Raw genomic sequence first — 25,128 nt, 5'->3', positions numbered from 1 at the left:
ACACAGGTGGCCCACTCTGGCCCTGCAGAGGTGCTAAGCAGAACTTCAAGTAGCAATTAAATTGGTTGAATTTTACATAAATATTTGTCTCAGTCATGCAAATGAGAGCTCACATGAAGGTGAACCCCCAACATCCTTTTCCTGCTACCCCTGTACAGAGTCTTGACTAGCCCCTTGGGGATAAAACAGCTTAAAGCCCCTGGAGTGAAGGGAGGTGACCCCTCTCTGTAGGCAGTGATCCCAGCCAATCTAACTAGGAACTATGACTTTGTACACAGCAGGGGATTACCATTGTTTTCGTAGGACGGTACAAAAGCCACCAGCCTTTGCTCGGTTCAGCTTCTTCACGGCCTCAGAGTTAAAAAGAGCATCTCTCTTCTGACAGTGTGTGTTTTGTATGTGGCTCCTTTTGCACCAATCAGCTACACCCCAACACCACACATTACCATATGCTTCTCAGCTTTTCAACACAGATGATCAGTCATGCCCAGACACCAGGACATCGGGTGGAGATGTTCTGTAAAGACCCTTTTTTTCCCTTTTAAACTGAAAGTCATAAAAGCCTCGATTTTATTCTCAGCTTCTGATAATGTGACCATCACACTGTATGTTTTCTGTATTGATAATGACACCAGCACACAACGAGAGTCAATAACCCCACTCAGTGAACAGTGACCTGCAGTTCTCATGTTCCCATGAATTAGCTGAGGGCTAATACACCAGCAGCATCCCAGGCAGCCTGATCTGGGGTGAATAGACTGTCCCGGCAGCCTTAGAGCAATATTGTAATGATATTACATCCTCTACTCCCAGGCTAGTGTTTACTGCCACAGTACATGAAGAAGATTGTCGACAAGAGTTGACAGTAGACTAATCCCCGGGCTTGAAAGACATCTGACTTTAGTGGACAGGTTGAAAGAGCTTTGATGCTTTTAGTGAAAAACAAATGCTGCTTTGGGGAGATTTGATTGAGCTTTCCTGTCACAGGAAGAAAAAAGAAACACCAAGCTGCCTCAGGCAATCGCAGAGGCCAGAGACACCATAAACTGGATTGACAAATTTCTAAAAATGGAGGCACTCCTTCAAACATGTGAGTCATGGCATTAGAAGGTGAATCAAGAGGCAATGATACAGCTTCATGCACTTTAGAGGCAGACTGATGGTGACCTTGCACTGGTGAATTACTGGAAGACAAAACAGCATGCTAATACCACAGGGACTCTAAGCTCGCTTGTAGGCTGTTATGAGGCATTGAGAAGCAGCTACCTGTAGGGACATGTGGTACACCAGCTTGCAGATATAAATGTCTGGGTTATACAGGCAACAAAGAGGCTTGAGCAACCCTTTGCAGGTATGAAATGAACAGGCTGGATCCTTAGATCATTAAGCTGTGAGTAACCAGACGAGCCCGATGGTCCGAACGACCCTCTAGACTGTGAAACTTCTCATGTCTTATGTCTTTAACACAGGCGGGGCAAAGTCATGGTGGGGAAAAACAGTTCAAATGAGCTTCAAATCAAGGCACATACCGTCTCGTGCAAGAGGCGTGTACGGGACCTGCCAATGTGCGCACATTTCCTGCGCCTGGAGATGCTTTGCAAACTGTGTCACGGGCTGACCGTCTGAGGAGTGGACCGAAAGAGTGAATCGGTAGGGAACGATGAGGCGTGTAACTCAGTTAGCTCAGACGTGGTGTGAACCGGGAATATGGTTTTCTAAGCACAGCCGTGTAGTGATGGAGTGATGGGAAAGTGAAGGGATGGATGATATTACACAGACTGCAACCCCGCCCCATCCTCCTCACCCACACTGCACTTCAACCCTGCCCACATCCAGGAGCAGAGCCACACTTCTGCCAAAGACCAAACCATTTGCCGATCGCGCCCTTTTGCTGACTTTGTGAGAAACATTTCGAGACATTTTGGAAATGCACCAGCTTATCAGTAGACTGCTTTTCCGTGGAACAGAAAAAAAAAACCCACGAGGGATAATGTGTTCAATAAAAATTAAAATCGCAAGCAACTGTGAAGGAAACTGGGTAATCTAGTGGTGCTTGACAATTTAAAATGAGTTAATTAAACCAAACTGCTTTCTGTAAGATTTGGAACCACAACACAATCCATACTCTACCAGGGTTTTATGAACTTCTGTCTGTTGATCCCCTGCCAAATCACTCCTAAAACAAACACACAAGCCAAAGCCTTTAATGTTGTGTATTGATGACACAAAATATTAAATGTAATGTCAAACTGCATCATATTGAATCTGTTCAGCTGTTAAGCATCTGTCTCTGGCTTACGATGAATTTCTACAGCTTGCAGTTCTTAATTTATTTAGTTTGCTAGGATTTCATAATGCAAAAAATTCCATATGTTCTCCTCATATTTGCACAGCTATTCAGAATCGCTTTCTTTTTACAGACATTCATGATTCATGAGCTTTCCAATTACATTGAGCATGAGGTTCCCTTTTCTGCCTGTTAGATTGGCTGAATGAAAGGTTTTTACGTCTATGTTTTATGTCCGTTTTTTTATTTCATAGTGTAACGCAAACGGCCGCCATTGCAGGTTGTGCGAGCCGGCTTACCAGCGTGGTGACGTCACCGCCCTTCCCTGTGAATAGCAGGGAAAGCAGCCGCGGTCTCCCTTTAGCTCAACCGGCTGGGTCCCTGTTGAGTGACACAGGAGGCCCGGGTTTGAGTCCCCAGTGGTTGGGGGCTGACCTGAGGCGGCAGCAGCAAGGGTGCATACCCACGTGAACCTGAGAGTGCTACAATAGTAACAAAGTGAACTTATGAATGCACAAGTGTCAAATTTCTCACCTCAACATACAGCCCAAAACTCAGCCCGCGCTCAGATATAGTCTTCTTCTTACATTTGTATGAAGCTGTGATGCAGCCTGTTGCTGTCTGCGCCATCCCAGGCACACATTTCAAGGCCATTTCCAAATGTTGGCTGTTCTGAAATTACAAACCCAGTTCCACTAGGTAAAAGAGAGAGGAGTCCTGACAACTTAAAGCAACTAGCATGAATCTAGGATTCTGGTACAAGCTACCCAGCCATGCAGTTGAAGTTGATGCCCTGGTGTCTTTTCAGAAATGGCTGGAAGAGATCCTGGGACGAATTAGCTACTAACTACCACATTAGCTGGGCTAAAAGACCTCTTTTTTGTCACCAAACAATCTTATGTTCTATAAATTGCAGTAAGTATAGGTGTTGATGATTTGATTCAATCTGGGTTGAAGTACACATAAAGTACATAAAGCACAGTACTTCAATTACTGTGTGAGTGACGATGCTGTGTGCACTCAGCTTATCCTGCTCCCTATCTGGTGCATCCAGAAACACACGGCCCAGAGCGCTGCGCTTGGCCCCTGTTCTCATTTCTTTTTGGAGGAAGATCATTCTCCTGACTTGAGGAACTGATGCTTCAATGTCTGCTCTGCTCTGGGAATTGACTCCTGTGTGGTTGTACTCTTTAAATGTTAGACGCCGATGAATTGCAAAGTTTCGCTAATAATCTTTACGTTTTGATTAAGTGCAGAGAATTGGAAAGTTCAGTGAACACCGCTCTTGTCTTCCCTAAAGAGGAAAAGCAGGCAGTCTTGCACACTCCCAGGCCTGCACAGCTTTGGCATCAGACACCCATTCAGATACCCTGTGGGTGAGGGATTCTGGTCTTCTGGCATGTGTAGCTGACAGCCCGACAATAAACTGAAATTCTCAAGCATATGGACCAGACATGGGTTTGAATCCATAAGCAGACACTGGTGGTTCACCCCCTCTTCATCAAGACGAGACCTGCCAGTCACAATCACACACCTGCCAATTTACATCCATAGAGTGTGGTCGTACTCACCTGTTGAAGATCTCAAGCACTTTACAGCTGTCAGTGTGCAAAAGCGATCTTGAACAGGTGGGGGTGACTGAAAAAATGCTCGGCGAGGGGCTGGGAATGTTAGGTCTCTCCTTGATGAATGCGGGGTGAATTCAATCTTAAAACTGTTACAGCTGTGTGTAGTGGAAGCACTTGATCCCACATCTGATGTTGACCTCTGTGAAGGCAGAAGCAGCTCAGGCGATATAGGAGGTATATGGGTATAGTTTATTAAAGTGACTTTAACAGCAGTAGTTGAAAAGAGCAAAAAAGGTTCATTCCGAATGGGATTCTGAAGGAAGGGGGGCAGGGGAAGCTTCCATTAAATTCCTATGAAATATTAACTGAATATATCTATATGTACTTCTCTTTCTTCATTTTGGATTTTGTGGAAGCCGTATGAAATATTAAGGTTATAGATTTGGTACTAACTTTCTGAAATGAAGTCTCGCTGGAGTGGCACGGCTCTGTTGCTCGTGTTTGTTCTCTGTATCCTGTTTCGCTCCAGTTACTCCAGGCCCCTCCCACCAGCACGGGACCCTTTACGGACCCACAAAGCCGGTGAAAGCATTATGGGATAATGAAGAAGCTGTACACTTGACCAGAAATCCTTTATGTGAGGTCAAAGGTCGAGAAGGTTTTTCAGTTAGAATCTTTTTCCCTAAGGCAAGGAATATCTCTTCTGGACCTTTCCTGTTACTGAAAAAAGCTCAATCCGCAAATACTTCCCGAATGCTCTACACCCGGTGTGACAAACCAGCCCTTTTTTGGCCAGACTAATTTTGAACCTGACTGCAACTTGATGGGGGTGATCCCTCCCTTTGGTGAAGACAGGTGGCTTGTACTGTAGCACACCCGGGTCTTTTTTAGCCAAATTGCACTGCCCCTCAACAAAAGAAGAGTGAGGGAGAAGAATGTGATTGTTCTTCGTGACAAGTGCCTTCAGCTGTCCCTTAGATGAATCTGCCTTTTGTTCCTGGTGCGGACCTCAGTTTGAACAGAGCACAGAGCATGGTTTGGAAGATTGTCCGTCACGTGCCGATCCCTGCAGTGGAAATCGCACGTACTGTACTGTACCTCTGGGCTTCGACTTGATTCCCATTGCTTTTGGTGACATTTTGCTGCCTCTCTTTTATCTCTCGCTGTGTTTAACTTCAGGAAAGCGAAGTCTGTCAGCTGTGTCCATCTACTGTGTTTCTGCTGGAGTGCCTGGATGTGAATTAGATGTGTTTTGTACCCCTTCTCTTGTAGATCTTCAGGCTTCTGTGCCTGAGCTCCAAAATTAGTTGATTGGACAAGTTATTCACTTAACGGGATCTACTTAACCCTTTTCCCCGGAGTCTTTTTCTGGTAATGCCTTTTTGAGACCTATAAGACCAGATGGATTGGGACCTTTGAGCAGGGATTTGAAGAAGATTACTTTAATGTGTTCCCTTGGGGGAAAGTGTGTGATCCCTTGCTTTGATGAGGACAGGTGGCTTGTTCTATAGCATACGCTGGTCTTGTTTAGCTAAGTACCCTTCTCCCTGGCAAAAGGGGAGTGAGGGAAACAAATTTGATTGTTTTGGGGGGAGTATGGCACCCCTTGTCTCATGTGCACCCCATCACAGTGTCCTGCCCCCGAGACCTCTGCGGCTCTGTGCTGAGATCTAAGGTTCGAGCTAGTAAGGCCGACTGAGCTGGAAGTGTGCAGGGGAAAGTGTTTGGAACGATGCTGTCTAGTCGCTGCTCGAAGTCTAATTAGCTTTCTAGCCTGCAGCAATACTCCGACTCTGTGGCATAAAAGGAGGAGTTTCTCTCATCTGCGTCACGCTGTGCTCCAGGACAGCTGGAGTAAGCGCCCGTATGAGGCCCAGGGACCCTGTGGGTGCCAGATCTCACCAGGCCCCGCCTGCTGGTTTGGCTGCACCAGAGGTTTCCCCAGAGAGGCCTTGTGCTGTTAGCTGTGTGAGTCACACAGGGCTCCCTTATAGCACAGTACTGATCCCCGCTGGGTGACAGTGATGACGGTAATACACCACAAAGTATCAATCACATCTTGCATTAGCATAGATTTTACTTAAGGTTTGTTGACATCCTACAGACATGTCAAATTGATATGAGCTGTTGAGCTGTGGCCCCCTCCTGACAAAATCTAGGCTTTCCGTTGCTGAAAACTGGAGTGGGCTAGTGAGTTAACCTCTTAGTTGCCGCTCCCTGGCTGCAGCGCTTTGCAGACCTCTGTAGGAGGCCTCTCATCCCGAGCTTTTTGATTTTGTCCACGCGTGTCCGTTGCATTTGCGTTTCTTTATTGCCTCTTGACAGTCTGTAAAGGTTTCCATGGGAACGGCTGAGAGTAACGCTAACTACAAAAAAACAGGTTTAATTGCAATGTGGCCAGTTTTGCACAGTCAGCCTCCATCTTTGCCAAGCTTAGCTTGACCTTAACTGCAAAAGACAGCCATAAGGTGCCAGCTGGGAAAAGGGCTGGAGAGATGGCATCAGCAGCTTCATCAGGGCCAGGATGAGCGAATGGAAACCCGTGTCTAAGAACAGTTCAATACAGCTTTCACGATCACTCGGGAAACCGGAAGTAACGACAAGAGAGAAATGTCACCTAAGGAGAGTGGGAAATAATGATGGTGATGATAGAATGGCAGAGAAATAGAAGAATGACAATAATCATAAAATTACTCAGCCTTTTCTAACTGCTCGCAGCTTGGAGTATGTGAATTTAAACATCTCTGCTGCTCTTCTTCGAAAATTACCTGCTGTGCGGGACTCAGCCGCTGTGGAATTCATTCTTCCAGATCCTGTCCTCCAGTAACCCTATTCCTCTCAGAGAGGCGCTGTGAAGTTACATCAGGAACTTGCTTGACCCCCTCACGAGGGTCTAAAGTAGATGCCTGATCACTGTCTGTGCAGCTGGCAGAGCGCACAACAGGTCATTCATCTCAGCCAGCCCTTTCGGTATCTAGCAGCTACAGTATGGAATCTGAGGACGAAGCCGTGTCTTGGAGGAAGCGAGGGTATCGCCTTCAACAGCAATTGCTGGGGGGAGGGGGGGGGGGCGCGATTTGTTCCAGACTCCCACAATCCCATTGTGTCAGGAACTGCCTCCCGATCACAGTTTTAAATGTTCCGACCTGCAGTGCTCACAGGGTGCACTTCCCATCTAGAGAGGTTGAGTGAACCACAGATCTATTCTGCTGGAGGATTGCTTGTCTCCTAGTGCTGCTAAGCCAATGCATTAATTCATCTTTCATTCCCAGCCCCCGAGGAAGAACAGTCCTTCACAGGTGACTAATACAAATGCACAACTCCAGAGATTAAAAAACATTGATTTTTGGGGCTTGAAAGTATCATTTATAGTCCTGTAGTATTGCAATGGAACTCCATGAGAGGCACTATCCATCTGCATGAAATATGTCTGACTTTTTTGATGATGCATTATTTAATGTCATGAATTAATTGCCATTTAATGTATACATTTTTAATTTGCATACAACAAAAAACAGCAACCAGAGGCTCCCTGCTTCCTGCAGCATGACATCCTAAAAAAGCATAGCTAATTAAACTCTTCCGAGCTTTTGATTTATTTCTGAAGCCCAATTCTGTTTTGCTACATCACCACGACTTGTGTAATAGTTGGACAACTTGACAATTCGACACCTCTGCAACTGTCAGCTCATCTGGTTTAAACACCCAAAGTTCAGCCATCTCTTCAACTAATCTGAAAGATGAGGAGTAAGAAAATTTAGCTTAATAGTTTAAAATTCTTTGTGCGTTTGCTGGCGTTAATGTTCACTGCTCCTACCCGCAGCTTGGCAAAGCAGCAGTTGCTGGTAAGGTGTGTTTTCAATACACTGAACATTGTCTGGAAATAGCACTTTGCTTCCACACAGCTGAGGTGCCTGAGCACCAGACTCGCCACCAGCGCCTTACATCAGCAGTCAGCGTCAGTGAGAGTGTTTTTATATTTATCCCAAGCAAATTGAACAGTCACAGCCAGTAAGTCCTTCCTCGTCAGTCCTGGACACAGTACAGCGAACAGGCACGTGGTGCTTCCTGATTTCAGCCTTAAACTAGCCTTAGTTTAACGAAGGGGCTATCACTGCTACGTATGCAGCTGTCCTTGTGTCGATGTGCTTGAGAGAGCCCCAGGATGTTTCACGAATGAGGCAGGGGCTTGAAAAGATCCCGGGTTTGCTTCTTGGCAGATCTTTCCATGCTGTGCTGGGTTTGGGGGTCCCACTGCCGATATTTTTTGAGTCGTACTCCTCCAGCACCCCACTGAAAAATGGGCTCTGGGGACATTGTGGATGTTGGGGAGAAAACTCCACCACGTGCCGCTGTGATCTTCTGAAAGCTGAGAGCTAGCACCCACCTTGATCAGCGCTTCTGTTTTCGCCTGAATGGTAAAGTGCCTTGTTGCGGTGGAGAGGATTGCAGGCTTTGAGACCACTGCGCCCTTCATCCCCCCATCCTCTTCACTTCGAACCTGTATTAAACCACAGACCACGGCTGACGAGGGGGAGAGGGGGGACCATAACCAGGGTGGCTGAGCTCCAAGCATCAGGTGTCTGGGAGAGCTGAATAATGCTTGCTTGCGGCGTTGAACTACGCTCCTGTGTAGTGCGGGTATGTTTTTATCTGGCTCTCCAGTGCCGTGTGCTGCCTCTGTAGCTGTTCTGGCTGACCCATCGCGTCCGGCAGACACTGTCAATGTTTTAAATTCCAGGCACGATCTGATTTCTGTAAAATCTCCCCACCACACATGCTATCTCACAATAGCACTCTATCCGTGCCCTCACATGAAGATCATTCTCTAACTGCATTTTGATTCGTACTTTTGAGCGACCTTGATGTTTATGGCACATGCACCTGCCTCTGTCCCAGAGAGTCTTAAGGCCCTTCAAGGGCTAATTGCTTCAACCAAAGATCCACATACACATACACATATACAGTATGTGAATTGATGCACTGTACATCATACCCAAAAGCTTTTGGGTTCAAATCACAGGTGCAGCACTGCTGTTGTTACCTGCATACAGTGCTTAATTCAGATTGCTCCAGAAAAATACCCAGCAGTATAAATGACTAAAATTCTAAGTTGCTTTGGATTAATGCATCTGTCAAATCAATTCATAAGACGTGTTAGTAACATATTGCCCTGCCCTTTTTGGAAAGCCGATAGAAATGATCAATAAATAATAAATGCTGTGCACAGTTGTGAGTACAAGGGACTTTTCCATTACTGCACTGCCAGTCTCCAGAGAGCATGCAGTGCTCAGAGTATCCCTCCGTCAGCATGCTGTCTTCTCATTGACAAACCTGAGTTCAGAGATGCGAGTGACTACAATAACTCTTGTGAGAGGCTCACAGGCTAAAGGAACAGAATCCCCCCTTATTCCTGGATCCCTGGAACAGAGCAAATTTAAATTCCAACCTTGGGGACACATTCAGGTTGTACCATCATTCCGGATCCCGAGGACAGAATTGGAAATTAAGAGCAGGTGCATGTTGGTCTAAAAATAAGCACTACGGCTTTTACAGAAGGAGTCGTGGGGTGTCTGGAAGAAAACGCCTGAACCTGCTGTGGAAAACTGGCTGACTGGGGCAATTCCAAAAATAGCCGGGTGAGACCGCAAGATTGATTAGCTATGGATTGACCAATCGAAGAAGGTGGGTTAAACAGACCCCACTTGCTTTGGAAGTATTTCTTACATTCCTATGTCCTGCATTCACCAAGGAGCACCAGGAGACTCTCAGGCCATGTGAGGCTAGTGAGAAAGAGGATAGATCTGTACAGTATGGTGCCTGAGTCTCATTGTATCTCATGGCCTTCCACAGATCCCTTCTTTTGAGGAGCACATCAGGGATTTGTAAAAAAGTGGCAGAGGGCAAAACAAGACCCTGACCGGCATGCAGATTAGTTCATCTGTGCAAGCAAGCGTATTTTTTTGTTCTAATTGATCTGTTGCTAATGAGGAGAAAACTTTTATACTGATAAAATGAGCATTTTCAATTGGGCATTAAGCTTCATATTGGACAGAATCGATTCTCAGTTAATGAGAACAAATGAGCAAAGGACACTTGGTCCATCTGCTGTGTGGTCACATGGTTGTTAGGAGCTAATTTATTCCAGGAGGTATACGAGGGGATTCTTTTAGGATTCAAAGGTATCAGTAGTACCAGCAGCACCAAGCAACAAATCCTTTCCATCCAGCCCTTTGCAGAGGAAACCAAGGGTCATACAATATATTGTCTATTTTCAGTCTCCAAACACTTGAGCTCTAAGTACTGTGTGTTCTGTAGGTGTGTAACAATTTAATGAGCTGATGAGGAATGACTCCTTTCTAGCAGAACGTCACTACACTGGCATCCAGGCTCAGTAATTTCCGGTCGTAATCGGGCGACAAAGGAATGGGGTGGCTGGGACTTATTTTCTGGTTGATAAACAGGGGCTCAGAGTGTTTCCACAAGGGTAAATAAAAGCCGCTACGCTTCATTGAGAGACAGTCATTTCTGAATAAGGACATAGATAGATATCCTTTAGGTCATCTAAACAGTGGAAACAATATAAACTGCTTTTGGTATGAAAAATACAGACAAACCCACTGCTAAGCCTTAGCAGATGTAAATGCATTTGTGCTCTTTTCATGATCCCGTGTTGTTGACAAACTGGACATTTCCTCTATAAGCTTTGCCTCTGGGGCGGTCTTTCAGTCACACGCACCTGCCTTCATCCTCTGTCTGCCTCGCGCACACTATTAACTGCAGGACTCGAGGATTTCATGACGCAAACACGAATACATGAGCGAATTAACAACCATCACATTCCACACTCCTGTCCCAGGTACAGCTTACCGTCTCTTCCCGTTCTTCGGGGCAGGTGCTTTCAAAACTGAGACAAGCAGACGCTTATTTGCGCAAAGGGTTGCGGGAGTGTGGAGCCACACAACCGTGTTGTTGAAACGGCGGGGAGAGACCCCTGAATCAATTAGCTACTAGCAACCAAGCAAGCTCCATGGGCCAAATGGCCTCCTCTCATTTTGCAAACAGTCTCATGCTCTGTCGTTGTTCTTATGATGATACTTGCACGCCTCTTTGCTCTCTCTGTCTCTGTGTTACCTTCCTTACGGGGCTACTGGATTTACACCACCCAGTTTTGTAGTTTACATTACATTCTGTTTTTTTTTGCATTGCACTAACATGTTGGTGTTTTTGTTTTAAATGGCAACCCCCCCCCCCATCCCCCTCACTGAGAGAAAAAAGCCATAAGCGTGATTCTGAGATATTGATAAGGCAGAGAGAGTGCCACACTGCTGCACTCCTCAGCCTACAGTGTGTGGGCTCCTCTCGGTGCTGCTGTGAGATGCCTGGTCTTGCTCAACCTGTAGCTGGGAGCTGTCTTCCACTGCCTTCAGCCCCCAGCACCCTACAGCTCCATACCTCCTCTCTCTGTCGGTCTCTCTGCGCTGCCTCTCTTCCCACAGCGTAAGCACAGAAACAGCACAACAACAACCGGCATTTCTCCCTCACTCCACACAGACAGTCTCCCCAGGAAGAGAGCCTGATTCTACTTGCTGCCTGAGAGCATCACTTTCCCCTGCAAAAACACGTCTCCTGACTCTCTTGTATCCTGGCTGTTGAAGGACTGGGATCGTCCCCCACTGCAAAATTGTTCTGCTGTGCCCTCTGCCTTCCCTTGGCTGAGAGCTCTTAATTCTTTCTCGTGAGCGCTCAGTCACCACCTTTGCAGTCAAAAACAGACAGAAGCAGCCCTTAGTGCTGGCGGCTGCCTTTCGCATCCCCTCCTTCCCACCCCACAGATAAAGCCAGGAGACCCGACGCCAGCCCGCGAAAACTAAGTCAAAAGCCCAGAGCCCCAGCTGATGCAGGTTGTGCTCTCTTCGCAAATTCACAACTCAAATGCTAAACTGATAAACGCGCCCGACCTTTTTTCCGACAGCTACCCCAGCTTTCTTCCTAGTGCGAACAAAAATAATTCATAGTTAAGAGGGGGAAAAAAAAGAGAGAGAGAGATCGAGCTGAAAGAAGACAACACAGCCCACCCTGGCAATAAGCAATCTGCAGGGCAGGCGAAGCCCCTGGCTGCAATGTTGAGTTAAGCCCATATACTGTATCAGTGACTGGTCAGCCAGTGTCTTACCTGTCTCTGTGGGGAGGTGTTCTCTATCCATTAGCTCGCTGAATATAACCATCCTTTCCTGCGGTCCACCAGTGAGAGGGACAGGGACTCACAGAGCCCCCTCTCCCCTGCTTGCCAGGTCATTCCAGCTCATCTCGGCTGCCTCAGCGTCTCAGCCTGCCTGCTCCGAGCAGGCAGAGAACGCCAGGGACAGAGACGCGCAGAGGAGCTCCTACATCCCTGGCCAGAGCCGGCGAACCCTGGGTCTCACTCAGCTGCTGCTGCCGCTTCTGCTGCTGCTGCTGTCGCTGTGAAGTTTGTTCGTTTTTTTTTTTCTTTTGGTGCGTGTGTGTGAAAGAGAGAGAGAGAGCGAGTGTGACCGTACGCACGGAGCTCTCCTGGCTGTTCGAGCCAGCGGAGTTGCAGAAAGAGAGAGAGAGAGACCGAGAGGATGCTTTTCGCTCCTGCTTCGTCTGTCTGCATCGATCATGTCAGGAAGTGGAGGAGGGAGTGTCTGAGCCTTCCCTTCCCCATGACCACAGACAGGTGAGGGTCCTGGGGGCAGGGGGCGAGGGGGAGGTTGTGCCCGAGCTGGGCTGAGGAGGCTTCACAAGTCTCTGGACGTCCCCTCTTCTCTGTCCGCGCAACTCATCCTCGGAGAGCGCCGCTGCCTTAGTGCAGGGGGTTATCAATCACACCCGGAGCAGGACGGAAGACAGCCGAAGGGTATCCGCTTTCCTCCTGTAAATCTCAGTAAGAAACAAAGACCAAAACTGCCAACAGGAAAAGAGAAAAGTCAGCAGCCCAACCTGTCTGGTAAGAAAGCTTGGGCACGTGTTACCCTCAGTGTGAAGAGAGAAGTAAAACCAATCGGCCAAAAATACAAAAGAAAATCTGTTAAATGTTGAATGCAACGTACAGGAAGCATGCCAAGCATGTAGTCATCGTTGATTTTGTTTTTTTTGTCTTTTTTTGCCCCCCAGAACGAGGATCTCTGGTTTGAAGCCCTGGTTTGGTAGAGTGCCGCTGCTGGCTTGGCTGAGACTGAGATGGAAAAGAGAGAGAGAGGAAAAGAGAGAGGGAGCAAAATAGAGAGCCGTCCAGGCATACAGCCTAGAGTGATAAAGGACTGGGGACGTTCACTGAGGACAGGGAATGCATACTGAGCAGCCGTCCCCGCTCCGAGACGGAATGAAGCTGTTCTGTGTGCGACTGTGCCGCTTTAATGGCAGAGCCTCTCTGGGCACAGAATGTGTTACCAGGGAAATCCTTTTCAGGGTCTTGTTTACAGACGTTCCCTTTCACGCCCGCACCATGTAAGCGCACGCAGCGATCGCGCTCCACTCGAGCGAGCGCAGGGAGGCGAGGCGGCGGCCAATCCCGGCTCTCCCAGCCGGCGCGCGGCTGGCGCGCGGCGCGCGGGGCTGCCCGCTTTGTATGCGGGAGGGGACGCTCGCTGCGCGGCGCCCGGCTGACACCTCCCGCCTGACATGAAGTGGATGCTGTTCTCCCCCGGAATATAATGGAAACGCAGAGATCATTTAGCCCGAACTCCGCCTTAGTGTCCGAACAGTTGAGGGGCGATCTGGGAGGAGAAATATCAGCCATGGATGAATATTAGATTCCCATTAAACAGCAGTCTGAGCCATTTATGATTTTTGTAAGCGTCTTGTAAGGGTCTTGTGTATGAACTAGCCTGGTGGCTGTTTAATACCTTATTTCGAGTCAATCCGTGTGGAAGAGGATCTAACGTGATTGTTTTTCTGCCTTAGTGCAGTCTGTATGAAATGCAGCTCTTTAAACCTAAAGCTGCTCTATCTGCTGTAGAGTCTCATTTCAATCTCTGCCTTACAGGTGGGAATGTTGAAGGAGACTAGCAAAACCTCCGTTTTTCTGAACATTTTAGAGTGCAGGTGCTGGTATGCATACAGATTACACTCATCACAGGTATGCAAATAATATTGTTCACAGTGTTAACCCTACAATACCTGACCTCTACATATAAAGTTTTCACAATGTCATTTTCTAATCCAGTTAATGTACAGTATGTATTTTGTATTCTCACCTTAATGGTCTAAATCTTGGTTACATTTATAAAAGTGTATTTGCAACATCATAAATTGTAGCAATATGTATTTTTAAGACTCCAGCAGTAAAAGTTTGACACTTTTTCAAAGCTCCTAGTGTTAAAAAGTGCACCAAAGTGTTTTCCCTTTTCTGTTTAAAGTTTAAGTACACTTTTACAGGCAAGCTAGAAATCATACAGTATATGAAAATCTTTCAGGCTTCTGATACTTATACCATACTTTCCAGTGCCCTGTGTCAAAAGCCCTGTTTCAGAGCTGAGTGGAGGGAAATACTCAATTAATACTGCCTGGGAGACAGCCCTGTCTGGACATTGCACTGGGAGCAGGCTGTGAGAGCAGTCTGTCGCTCCTGCTTATGTTGAAGAGGTGCTGTGCGATGATGGGAGTTTTGGGGAACCCTGCACACCAGGCAGCGGGTCAGGACCCCGGAGGACGTGGGAATGGGGGGTGCCGAACTGCGGAAAGCAGGTGCAGACGGGAACTGAGTGTGACTGGGAACGGAACAGCGAAGGAAAGGGCAGGGCTCGAGTCTTCTTCTGTGATTGAGACGCTGTTCCGCTCTCTGGCCGGAGGGATTTCCTCAGAAAGATTCAATTAAGGTATTGAGGGCCTGAAAGCGACATAGACGCAGGGTTAATGAAGTGTTTGACCTCCTGCCTGCTGGGATGTCTCCTTGGTGATGAGGGCGATACTCTGCTGTCCCCCTTCTCTGGTGCACACCCCAGGATAGGACGCAGCAGGCCAGAGAGCAATACGTCATTTCCAGATCTCCCCTACAGCAGGCCTGGGTTCCCCATGCACCATGTTGCCAGAAGAGTTCTCCCTCCAATCCCTTGAAAAAGAAAATACAATGAGATCAGTGCTGACAAACAAGAGATACAGAGAAGTGGGACAGTTAATAATAATAATAATAATAATAATAATAATAATAATAATAATAATAATAATAATTCCTTACAATTATACAGCGCTTTTCTGGACACTCCACTCCACTCCGCACTTTACAGGTAATAGGGACTCCCCTCCACCATCAGTCCGCTCCCCACACACCAGCTCTCAGTGGGGAGGAGAGCAGAGTGATGAAGCCAGTCCAGAGATTTGGATTATTAGGAGGCCATGACTGGTAAACGCCAGGGGGAATTTGGCCAGGACGCCTGGGTAACACCCTTACTCTTTTCGAGAAACGCCCTGGGATTTTTAAAGACCACAGAGAGTCAGGTTTTACGTCTCATCCGCAGAATGGATGAGTACTTGTGGGCACGTGCTTTGGGGCAGTAGTAAAGGTTCTGAACTCCAGACAGGAGGGGTCATGGATTCATATTCCAGGAGGTGAATTCTTACCTCAGCCAGGAAATTGCACCAGCGATCCTAGATGGATGAATGGCTATCAAAAATGTGTTTGTAAAAAAAATAAGCAACCCTTTTGGTAGAAGCACCAGTCAGTTAAATTAATAATTATAGCAACAGTACCAGAGATGCCTTAAGTTAGCCTTGCAAAGTGACCTGCAGCCAGTGATAGAAAAGGCCAGAACAGTTGAGCTCTAGGTCTAATGTTTTGCTTGAGATTTTGATACAGTACGTTTGCCTTGTGGTTTCAAGCAGCCTGGCAAACATAAACCTTTTCGCTTCGCATTAAAAGAACTTAGCATGATTTGGCATTTGTTTCCACCTGAAGGTGAAGACAGACATCAAATGTTAAAGATCACAGACACATATCTGCGACAAAACAACCTAATAAACTTGTTTTCTCCCTGCGCTCTGCGTATCTCTGCCAATTCCATTTAGGCTCAAACAGGACTGCTTTGATATTTCCATTTGGATATCCTGAGGCTTTGCTCTGCATGCTTATTTCAGAACCGTTTCTGGATATTCAGGTGTACATGGAAAAAAATATCTCCCTGATATTTTCCTTTCCCTGATTCTCTCAGAAAAATGCTGGTTGCAAACGAGCTCTCAGTTTATCAGAGGATGTGTAAAGTACTGTGGTCTGAGGAAGCTCAGCTGAAAGGTCCCAGTGATAAACATGCCTGAGGCATGCATATTATTCCCCACATAAAAAAAAACGAGTCACTTATAACATTTTTCTAGCAGATCCACTAATATTTTGTTGCACAGATATGGTACAGGCAAATTCATATAACATGCAGTAACATGTGGCCAGTGCTGAAAGCAATACAAGCTATACATCTGTGGCTCATGCTTTGCACCAGGCTGCAGATGGTGCCTTGTGAGACTGTCTCCCATGTATGTCGTGGAACCTGGATAAGCATGTGCCTGTTCACTGGTCTCTGAGCCCTAGCTCACATGTCCTCCCATCCCATCCCACAAATGTGCACCGAGGCTCCGGTCCTGAGAGTAAGGCATCCACTGCATACCTGTCACATTCTCATCTCTCAAGAAAGCTGCTTGAGGACCTGTGTCAGGCTGCCATACCATTTTTACAAATGGAGATCTGTAGAGTATAGACAATCCTTCCCTCCTTCACTCCAATGGATTGGTCTGTTGTACATGGTAACTCTGAACCAATCCTGCATGACTCTTCCTGGTGTCCATCTGGGTGGTCTACATAAAAGCTTAACTCATCATTAAACAGGACATATATCAATGGCCTCAAGGTGTCCACGAATGAAGTTAAAATATACTGTTACAAGTTCATCATAAACAGTACTCAGCACAATAAACTGCATGGATAACTTTTCTTTTGTTCTTAATTCCAGGCTTGACATTTAATAGGTTGAATCTAATCACCTGTGCCCAATCAGCTCTCACTAATGAGGTAATTTTGCACTCATGCAACAATGTCACTTGAGTGTATCACAGTCAACATCAAGAAATTAATGACGCTAAAAAATGATGCGATAAAAACGCGATCTCCAAAATCAGTCTGTTTTATTTTATTAAAAACATCCACACATAAATAGAGTGACAAGTTTGTTTTGATGCTCTGTATATATAATGTCATGTGATAATCTCCCTAATTAGTTCTCAAAAGGAAATTAAGCAGAAAAAAACTCAGGGCAGAAGAGGACTGATGAAAACCAATTTAGTCAAATATGCAGTTTTATCATAGTTTTATCTGATTTGCATTTGCCTTTTTAATAATGGCTTATCACTGATTAAGCCTTTTGTAAAATGGGGGAGGGGGTCAGTAACCTGACTTTTCAATTAGTCTGAATGAGTGAGCAATCAGCTCGTTGGCTTCACAGAATTCGTACAAATGAAACCCATAAAGCTCCTAAAACTTTACTATTGGAGCTCAGTGGGGCAAATCTATGCACAGTAGATGTCACCTGTTAGACTCTGCTAATTGGTGCGGTGCTCTGAACTGAAGGGAGTTAACTCTCAGAGAGGCCAGATGTCTGTTTTGTTGAGTTTTCCCAGCTAATAGCGTAAGTATGTCAGTGCTTAATAAGGTACCCTTCCTCTGGAATCCATACGATGCAAATGCCTGTCCTTTGCAAAAAAAAATCTTCATAAGTAATATCCTGGGGAGATACAGACACGAAATTAAATACAATTTGCTTCAGTCAGACAACATAATCTAGTTAATACCAGTTTCCTAGATGGGAAGTCAGTGTTCTGTCTCTCTCTCTCTTCTAAAAATGCCTTGAAATTTAATCTGTTCTGTAAATTCACGGTTACCTCTTCAGTGTGAACGAGACCTTATTTTAAAGGCCATAGGGTGGATTTCGCAGGGAGTAAAGGCATTTAACAAATAGAAGAAAAGGGCAAAGGGGAGGGTGGGCTGCTTCTTCAGTGGTGTTTGCTTAACTGAGCTCTACGTCCAGGACATTTGAAGATCTCCTTTATAAGCGGGGGGGCTGCAACTAGCAGGAGAACGCAGGGCTCTTGAGTCTAAGAGCTGAAGAGGTGGCCAAAACGTGAGCGGGGGAGGTCATTCCTGCCCGGGCTGCTGCTGAAAGAGATCCGCTTGCCAGGGCGGCAGGGGGCACAGCTGGATGGGAGAGCGAGGCTCGCAAAGGGGGTAGGCAGAGTGGAGAGACGTAGAGAACAGACACCTGGGAGCTGGAGAGCTCGGATTGAGAGCAAGCAGAATGAGGGGATGTGGGGGGTTTGGTTTTGTGGACCCAGGGCTTCAGTGTACTTTCCTCTTGGCCAAACCCTCTCGGGCATCCTGAGCGTACTGCTGAATCATTGTCTTAACTATTTTTTTTTTCAATGCATTGATCTGTTAAAGTTGCAAAGCAGTCAGTTTCCTTTGGAAGGCAGTGTAGCCTGCTATTCCTAGGGCAATAAAACCCTGCTTTAAGGCCATTTCCCTGGCTGTTGAATTGTGGATCAATGAGCTCATTCCCGCATTTAACCATCACCGGGTTTTCCTTCTCCTGGCCTTTGTGTCATGGATTACGTCCAGGACCTGATTACCTTTATCATGGGAATATGGAAAACAGGTCCTGATAATCAATACTATTTAAAACCGGAGTCTCATCCCCATTTCCTGGAGGGACTTGTACTGTATCTTTTGGTTGTCTTTCAACCTGAGTAGTCCATTAAACAATTAAACAAATTATTTTCGAATTGAGACAAATGTAAATTGTTTCCTTAGGTTGCCTTGTATAGTTGATTACATTAGATATTCATTTCCACCCAGTACCCACAGTATAACACACCTCAGAGCCTGCTTAGAAATGGTGCAGTTATGCAGCTAATTAAATAATAATGTAACGGATAATGTGGTTGGGGAAAAAAAAAACAGAAGACACTAGGCCCTCCAGGAACTGGATTTGAGACCCCTGATTTAGAATTAGGGTGTACATAAACAATAAAAACAGAACCAGTGGTTACAAACTACGGGAAATATACAAATTCATAACTCTGATCCGCTTCACTGTGTTAGAAGAAGGGACTTAATTCTGCCTCACAAATATTTCACTGAGGCAGCCAGCTTTGCAAACTGTTTTGCTTTTAGAAGAGCTTGTGATTTGGTAAATGTGGGTGGAAGATAAACCCCAGTCGATCCTCTGTCCCTACTAGCATGCTCCAAGCATGCTCCTTCAGGCCTAAAAACACCCCATTGATCTCTCGTGGTAGAGTCCAGACTCCCCAGACTGATCACAGCATGATAGTAAGAGTGAAGCCATGCTGTATTCTCCCCTATTACTCCAGCATGGGCTGCAGACAGGGAAGTTTTAACACTGGGGAACTGGTGTACTGAATAATATGAGTCACAGTGATGATGCCTTCAATAAAGCTGAAATTGAATAGCGAAGTGATTGACAAAGTTCCTTTGAGAGGAAAAATAACTATTCAGATCTCACCTGTTGGGAGGCCATGAGCCAAGCGCACTGGAATTTCCCATGTTACCAAAGGAAAAAAAAAGACAGTATATGGAGGGCAAAGCTGAAAAAATGCACTGTCAGGAGTTTAGCCGTAGTGATAGATGGTGCTTCATGACTTCACAAATATCCGAGTGCCTCCAAGCACAGTGACGTTAACTAATGTTTAGCGCAGTGTATCATGTTTTGTGCAGGTTGGATATTTTTAACTCCACTTCTTTTTTTTGAAGAGAGGAAATCTAAAACGAGCCCTTCATAGTTCCCTATAAATCAAGGCAGGCGTGCTATAGTAGACAACTTGAGGCCGTGCACATGTGAATGTGCAGAATTCTCCGTGACACGTGGCAGACTGTGAGTGTACATACAGTACAGAGACAGTGGCTGTGCTGAATAATCGTATTACTTGTCATGCCCCCCCTGCGCACTCCCACTACCACCTCCACCGGTGACCTTTGTCTTAAATGTCAGTCCACTTTCCATCAGGACAGTGACCCTAAACAGCGCGGACAGCTTGGGGGAAAGGAGCAGTTTGTAATGCCCACGAGAGGCGAGTCAGTGGATTAGTCATTTCTTTCAGCAGTTTTTAAAAATTCCTCAGTATCACAGAAAGGACCCTTTGTTAACCAGTTCTAAACACGCGTCGGTACTCACGGCATCAGACTGCACATCTCAGGTCGCCTGCAGAGCCGGTACCCGATTGTACTTGTCGGATCTTTCATTTAAATGGCTCGCAGAGAGATCGACTCACGTTGAGCCCAACCTGCACATTGGGAGGTGACCCCTCGTGAATTTACTGTCCCCAACGGTGCCATTAGCTCTCCTTCTCACAGTCACTATTGCCTTTCTGGCTTTGCCGCCAAACTGCCTCCTATCCATTACTTTCTTTGCCCTGCTTGTTGATGGCCCTGTCCGCCACAGACGGCACGGGTGTCTTCCAGAAAATGAAGCTGTCTGTCTGCCGTTCCCTGAAGCCAGCGCCTTCTGACATCTGGCAGCTGTTGATTCTGACCTGATAAAGCAGCTCATTAAACCCAAGAGCCTGCTGGCCCTGTCTGCTTGCGTCGCACTGACCACATGACCAGAGGTGGCCAGAGCGCGTGGGCCCAGTTCTGCCAGTTTGGCAAATCAAGCGTTCTGACAGAGAGCATGACAGCGAAGGCACCAGCCGTTTCTTTGACGAGCCGCGCGCAACAGTACAGACCGAGGAGAGCTTGATTTTAATAGGTCTGAATTGGTAACAAGCTCAGTTGTTAGGGAAACCTTACTGTGAACTGAACATCTTACTAGAGATTGTCCTGCTTGCTGATTTTTTGGGTGTATTTTTTCCAGTTATAAAATAAGACAGAACATTTGACTTGCAAATCTTTAATGCTGGCAAGTCGCCCAGTTCTCAACACGTTGGTAGGTTTATCATTCATGGGCAATACTGTCTTAGTGTCAGAGAAAAGCACAGGAAGGGACTAAGGAGAGAGGAAACCACAAGCAGAGAGATTGTTTACATTGACAGTTCCCCCTCAGGCTAGTCTGCTAGTCATAAGCGAAGGATTTCCAGAATGCCAGGGAAGATGAGAAAATTTTAGGCCTTTCTTATGACAGATTTCTTTATTGCAAACATAGTGTTTGTGAATCGAGGAATGTTTTTCAAGGACTAAAGACCATTGTGAAAACAATTGGATGACTAAAATTCACAATTAGTTACAGATTTCTTTGTCTGATTCTATTATCCAAAGTGACTATAAGAATAAGAATAAGAATAAGAATAAGAATAAGAATAAGAATAGGAATAGGAATAGGAATAGGAATAGGAATAGGAATAGGAATAAGAATAAGCACATTTGGACAATCTACTCAAAGTGCTTTACAGGTAATAGGGATCCCCTCCACCACCACTAATGTGAGGCCCCACAGTGCCATAGTGCACCAGTACATTCCCCACACACCAGCTCTCAGTGGGGAGGAGAACACAATGATTAAGCTAATTCATAGATGGGGATTATTAGGAGGCCACTATTGATAAAGACCAATAGGAAATTTGGCCAGGACACCCGAGTTACTCTGTTCAAGAATAGCCCTGGGATTTGAACCCTCATCCATCCAGTTATAATCTAGGAACGCTTACCACAGCCAGATGCATTTGGAGACTAATCATGGGCAGACCACACTCTCATGCCTCCCATCTTCACCACTCATTGCTGGCTGGTCTGAAGGCATTTTGGGCACATCAGGACTTTTGAAAATAAGGGCTTTTCCTTGTATCTACAAGGAATCTGGCTTAACTAGTTTCTTTACAGCAAACAGAATAACCGGGAAAATCTAAACACATCAATATTTTTTTTTACAGAGACAGAGAGTGACTCTGAACTTCATACTGCCAGTTAAGCTCAGCAGCATGTTCAGGAATGAATTAAATATTCATGCTCCATCTTATTTACACATTTGGCAATTCACGTCTGTTCAAGTTCTAGTTGCAAAGTTGCAACTAGTTGCAGGACTAGGGGTTAGAAAGCAGCATTTCCACTCACAGCTGCTGCAGGAAACAAATACTGTAACAGTTTGTCAAGTACACAAGAACATTTTAAAGTTGCATATTCATTTGTTAATCAATTGGACTTTTCTGTTACTTTTTTTCTCTGGTGGTTGCAAAGGTGGTATTATGGAATTATGGAGAGCACCACATTTTACAGTTCATATTTTCACATTTTATCACATTTCTTCAATAAAACCTTTGAAGAACCCATCTCAAGGTTTTAACCACTTAGACATGTCAAGCTCAGAGTCTTGCAGGCTTGCAAATGGAGATTGGCGCACTATATATCCTGTACAGAGCTCAAAACTCATTCCTGCTGACAGACGACTGCAGACCCAGGTAATTAAAGGTAGAACTGTGCACTCTCATATTTGTAAAAATTTAACGGCTGTCCGTTTCATACTGTGACCAGCTGCCACATTTATGAAAAGAAGATAAATGTTTCTGCAAACTCAGTATTCATGCCTTTTTATGAGGTGCTCCGATATACCCAGCACAGAATCCTTTTTACAGGCTGAGATTTCAGCGTTCAAAACAAGACAGCCGACAAATAATAAAAAAAAGTGTGTTGAGAAACTGGAGAAAGATAAAACCTGAAAATCACCGGAGGAGAAGAGCCTGGAGTTCAGGATTGTGAGCCTTCAGTGAAGAATGAAGTGGGTCCTCCTATACAGTATGTGAAGTGCTTTGGATTCTTAGAGAAGAAAAGTGCTACAGTATATAGAACCTGTTGCTATATAGAGACCTATTGTCTCTGTGTGCTTGAAACTTGTTCTCCATGTGTAAAAATGCATTGTCCCGTGTTTTTAATTGAATGACCACATCTCATCCAGCAGCTGAAAAATAGCTGCATGAGCTACATTTCAGAATAGCCTTTCTTTTTTTCTTTGGTTCACATACACATATACAAATATAACAAGTATAAATGCATAAAAATAGGTAAATACAGTGAGTAATGAATTTAAAGTTATGTGCATATGTACAGTGGGTGAGACTAACACTGACAATTGTAATGCAGTAAGAACTGGGATCCAAGTTTGATTACATTATTTAATTGATTTTTACAAGGTGCTTTGAATTTTTCCATTGTGATGTGATCTAGAAGTAGATGGAGTTCCTGAGATCTGCTTTTCCAGTTATGTAGTATGATTTTCCTTGGCAACATTTTCTTGGCCATCAAGTCAATGAAAATGGTTTGTCGATCTTTGGGAGGTGGGTCATAAACCGAGAGACCTCCCAGTAAAATGTATTTATTTATGACAAAATATCCCCTCTCCAAGTCATCGCCTTTAGCACAATGAAAGATGTCAGTTGCAAACTGCAGAGCTCCTGGGTGGTGTGTGCTCATGGGAAACGTTAGGTCACCCTTCCCAGGATGCAGTGCTGCAGTTACTCTGCTGGCGGAGCCTGACACGGTAGCGCGGTGTGATCTGCATGCTGAGCCTCAGCATTGCTACGCAGAGGGAATGAAGTATCGAGCTTCAGAGCAGCCGTCACTCTCTGAGTAATCTCCCCAGTGAATGAAGGGGCGTGCTGGGGGGGTGCAGGGGGCACCCAGCCTGTCACTCTCCTGCCTTGTATGTTTTTATGAGATCCATTAAAAAATCAGCAGCAAAGAGCCGTCTGGCACGAGACAAAGAAAAGCGTGGCTCTCTGCTCTTTGTGCGAAGAAGGCGCTCATGCTCTGCCCTGACTGCAAGGAGTAAAGTCATTTGAAACATATTGTTGAACTTGGACGGGGGGGGGAGACAGAGAATTAGTCTCTGCCTCTTCACGGCAAACCCAACAAGCCACGCAGTTCCTTCTGTACACTGGGCTGCTGCTGCTCGCAATGTCACAGCAATTCTGGATTTTATAACCGGGAAGAGAAGCCATTCAGCTGACTGTTCAATTACTCTTTCGCCGATTCCAATGAAAATCAAGACCAGGACTCATTGTTACATATAATAATGGTTACAGCGGTCTGTGTAGTCATAAATGTCAATACCCTCTCTGACAGTCTAGTGCATATTGCAGCCAATCTTGTTCACCTTGTTAAACAAAGCCATTTGTCAACTATTAAATCATTGCTGTAAATTATGACTAGAAACAACTGCTCAGCTGTAAACCCAGTGAGGGAGAGAGAGCAGCTTTGCCTCTCGCTGAAGGTCAGATGTGCAGGCTGCCTCTTTCATGCGTTGATTAAAAACTGTAGAGCACGAGTGAAAAACGAGGACCTTGACAAGCAGCGTTGTAGAGAAAAAACAAGAACTTTTTTGAAAAAGGAGGGGGAGGGGGGTCACTGCTATTAATATAACGAAATGAATCATTGTTACTCTTTGCCTGTGCTTTGTGGACCATGCTTTCAGGCAGCACTCAGAGGCGCAGCAGGAGATACTCGGGAGATTCAAGAGGTTGTCTCCTGTTCGGGGAGAAGGGCCATTCAGGGTGGTCGGAGCCTCTCCATTTCGGGGTGGTTGGAGAGGGGTACTGCAACTTGGAAGCCGGGCACGTGCCGCAGGGAGGAGGGAGGGGTGACAAAAGAGACAGGCCTTTCAGACCCACGGAGTTCACTGTTTGCCCCCCACTGAGTGAGGAGGGAGGGGGAGGAGAATAAAGTAATGTAGCCAATTCATAGAAGGGAATTATTAGGAGGCATGGGAAATTTGGCCAGGACGCCGGGGTTACACCCCTAGTCTTTTCGAGAAACGCCCTGGGATTTTTAATGACCACAGAGAGTCAGGACCTCGGTTTTACGTCTCATCCGAAGGACGGTACTGAAGTCAATACTAGGTGTGCTAAAACAGCCATTGTCAGGATAAAGCTTCCCTTTCAAAGGAGGCAATGCTCAGATAGTACCAAGCCAATTTTTTAACCTGTGCACAAGGGGAAAGAAATATAGCAATCCAGAATTCTTCAATTCTTCGAGCAGAGCAATCGGGTTTTTGTACACAGCGGACAGAGAGTATTTTAAATACGTTTCACTGTATTTCCTTGGCACATCTCCCAAACATCGCAAGACCTGAACAAATACAGCACACTTTTCCCCATGAACCACTGTTGCAGGAATATTGAGAGGTGGCTGCTAGCAAGCAGAAAATAGATCCTAGCACAATCCATTTCATCGCGGCCTATCACAAAGTAGTCATTGTAAAGGCTCTTCAGGTCTTCAGTGAGCCATAACCAACAATTTTGTCTTTATTTCAGCTACGGCCTTAACAAATTCCG

The 25,128-nt window shown here is 45.7% G+C and overlaps 1 protein-coding gene and 1 long non-coding RNA gene across 3 annotated transcripts in view; one reads left to right on the top strand and one right to left on the bottom strand.

The window, feature by feature from the left end:
• The window catches only part of frmpd3 (FERM and PDZ domain containing 3), a 105,522-nt gene extending 92,522 nt beyond the window's left edge, over positions 1-13,000 (bottom strand). For both annotated transcript variants that reach the window (XM_088596997.1, XM_088596999.1), the window contains exon 1: positions 12,032-13,000. The gene's annotated coding sequence lies outside the window, so the exon portion shown is untranslated. The remainder of the gene's footprint in view (positions 1-12,031) is intronic.
• Positions 12,700-14,130, top strand: LOC148653911 (uncharacterized). Its single transcript, XR_015924879.1, has 2 exons — positions 12,700-12,826; positions 12,994-14,130. It is a non-coding gene; the product is annotated as an uncharacterized LOC148653911 (long non-coding RNA).
• The last annotated feature ends 10,998 nt before the right edge of the window (positions 14,131-25,128 follow it).

Source organism: Lepisosteus platostomus, chromosome 10 (genome assembly GCF_059453375.1).
Source record: "Lepisosteus platostomus isolate fLepPlt1 chromosome 10, fLepPlt1.hap1, whole genome shotgun sequence".
In the NCBI taxonomy this organism is placed as follows: Eukaryota; Metazoa; Chordata; class Actinopteri; order Semionotiformes; family Lepisosteidae; genus Lepisosteus; species Lepisosteus platostomus.
Note: the sequence above shows the minus strand (reverse complement) of the source record. Positions and strands in the feature narration are given on the sequence as shown.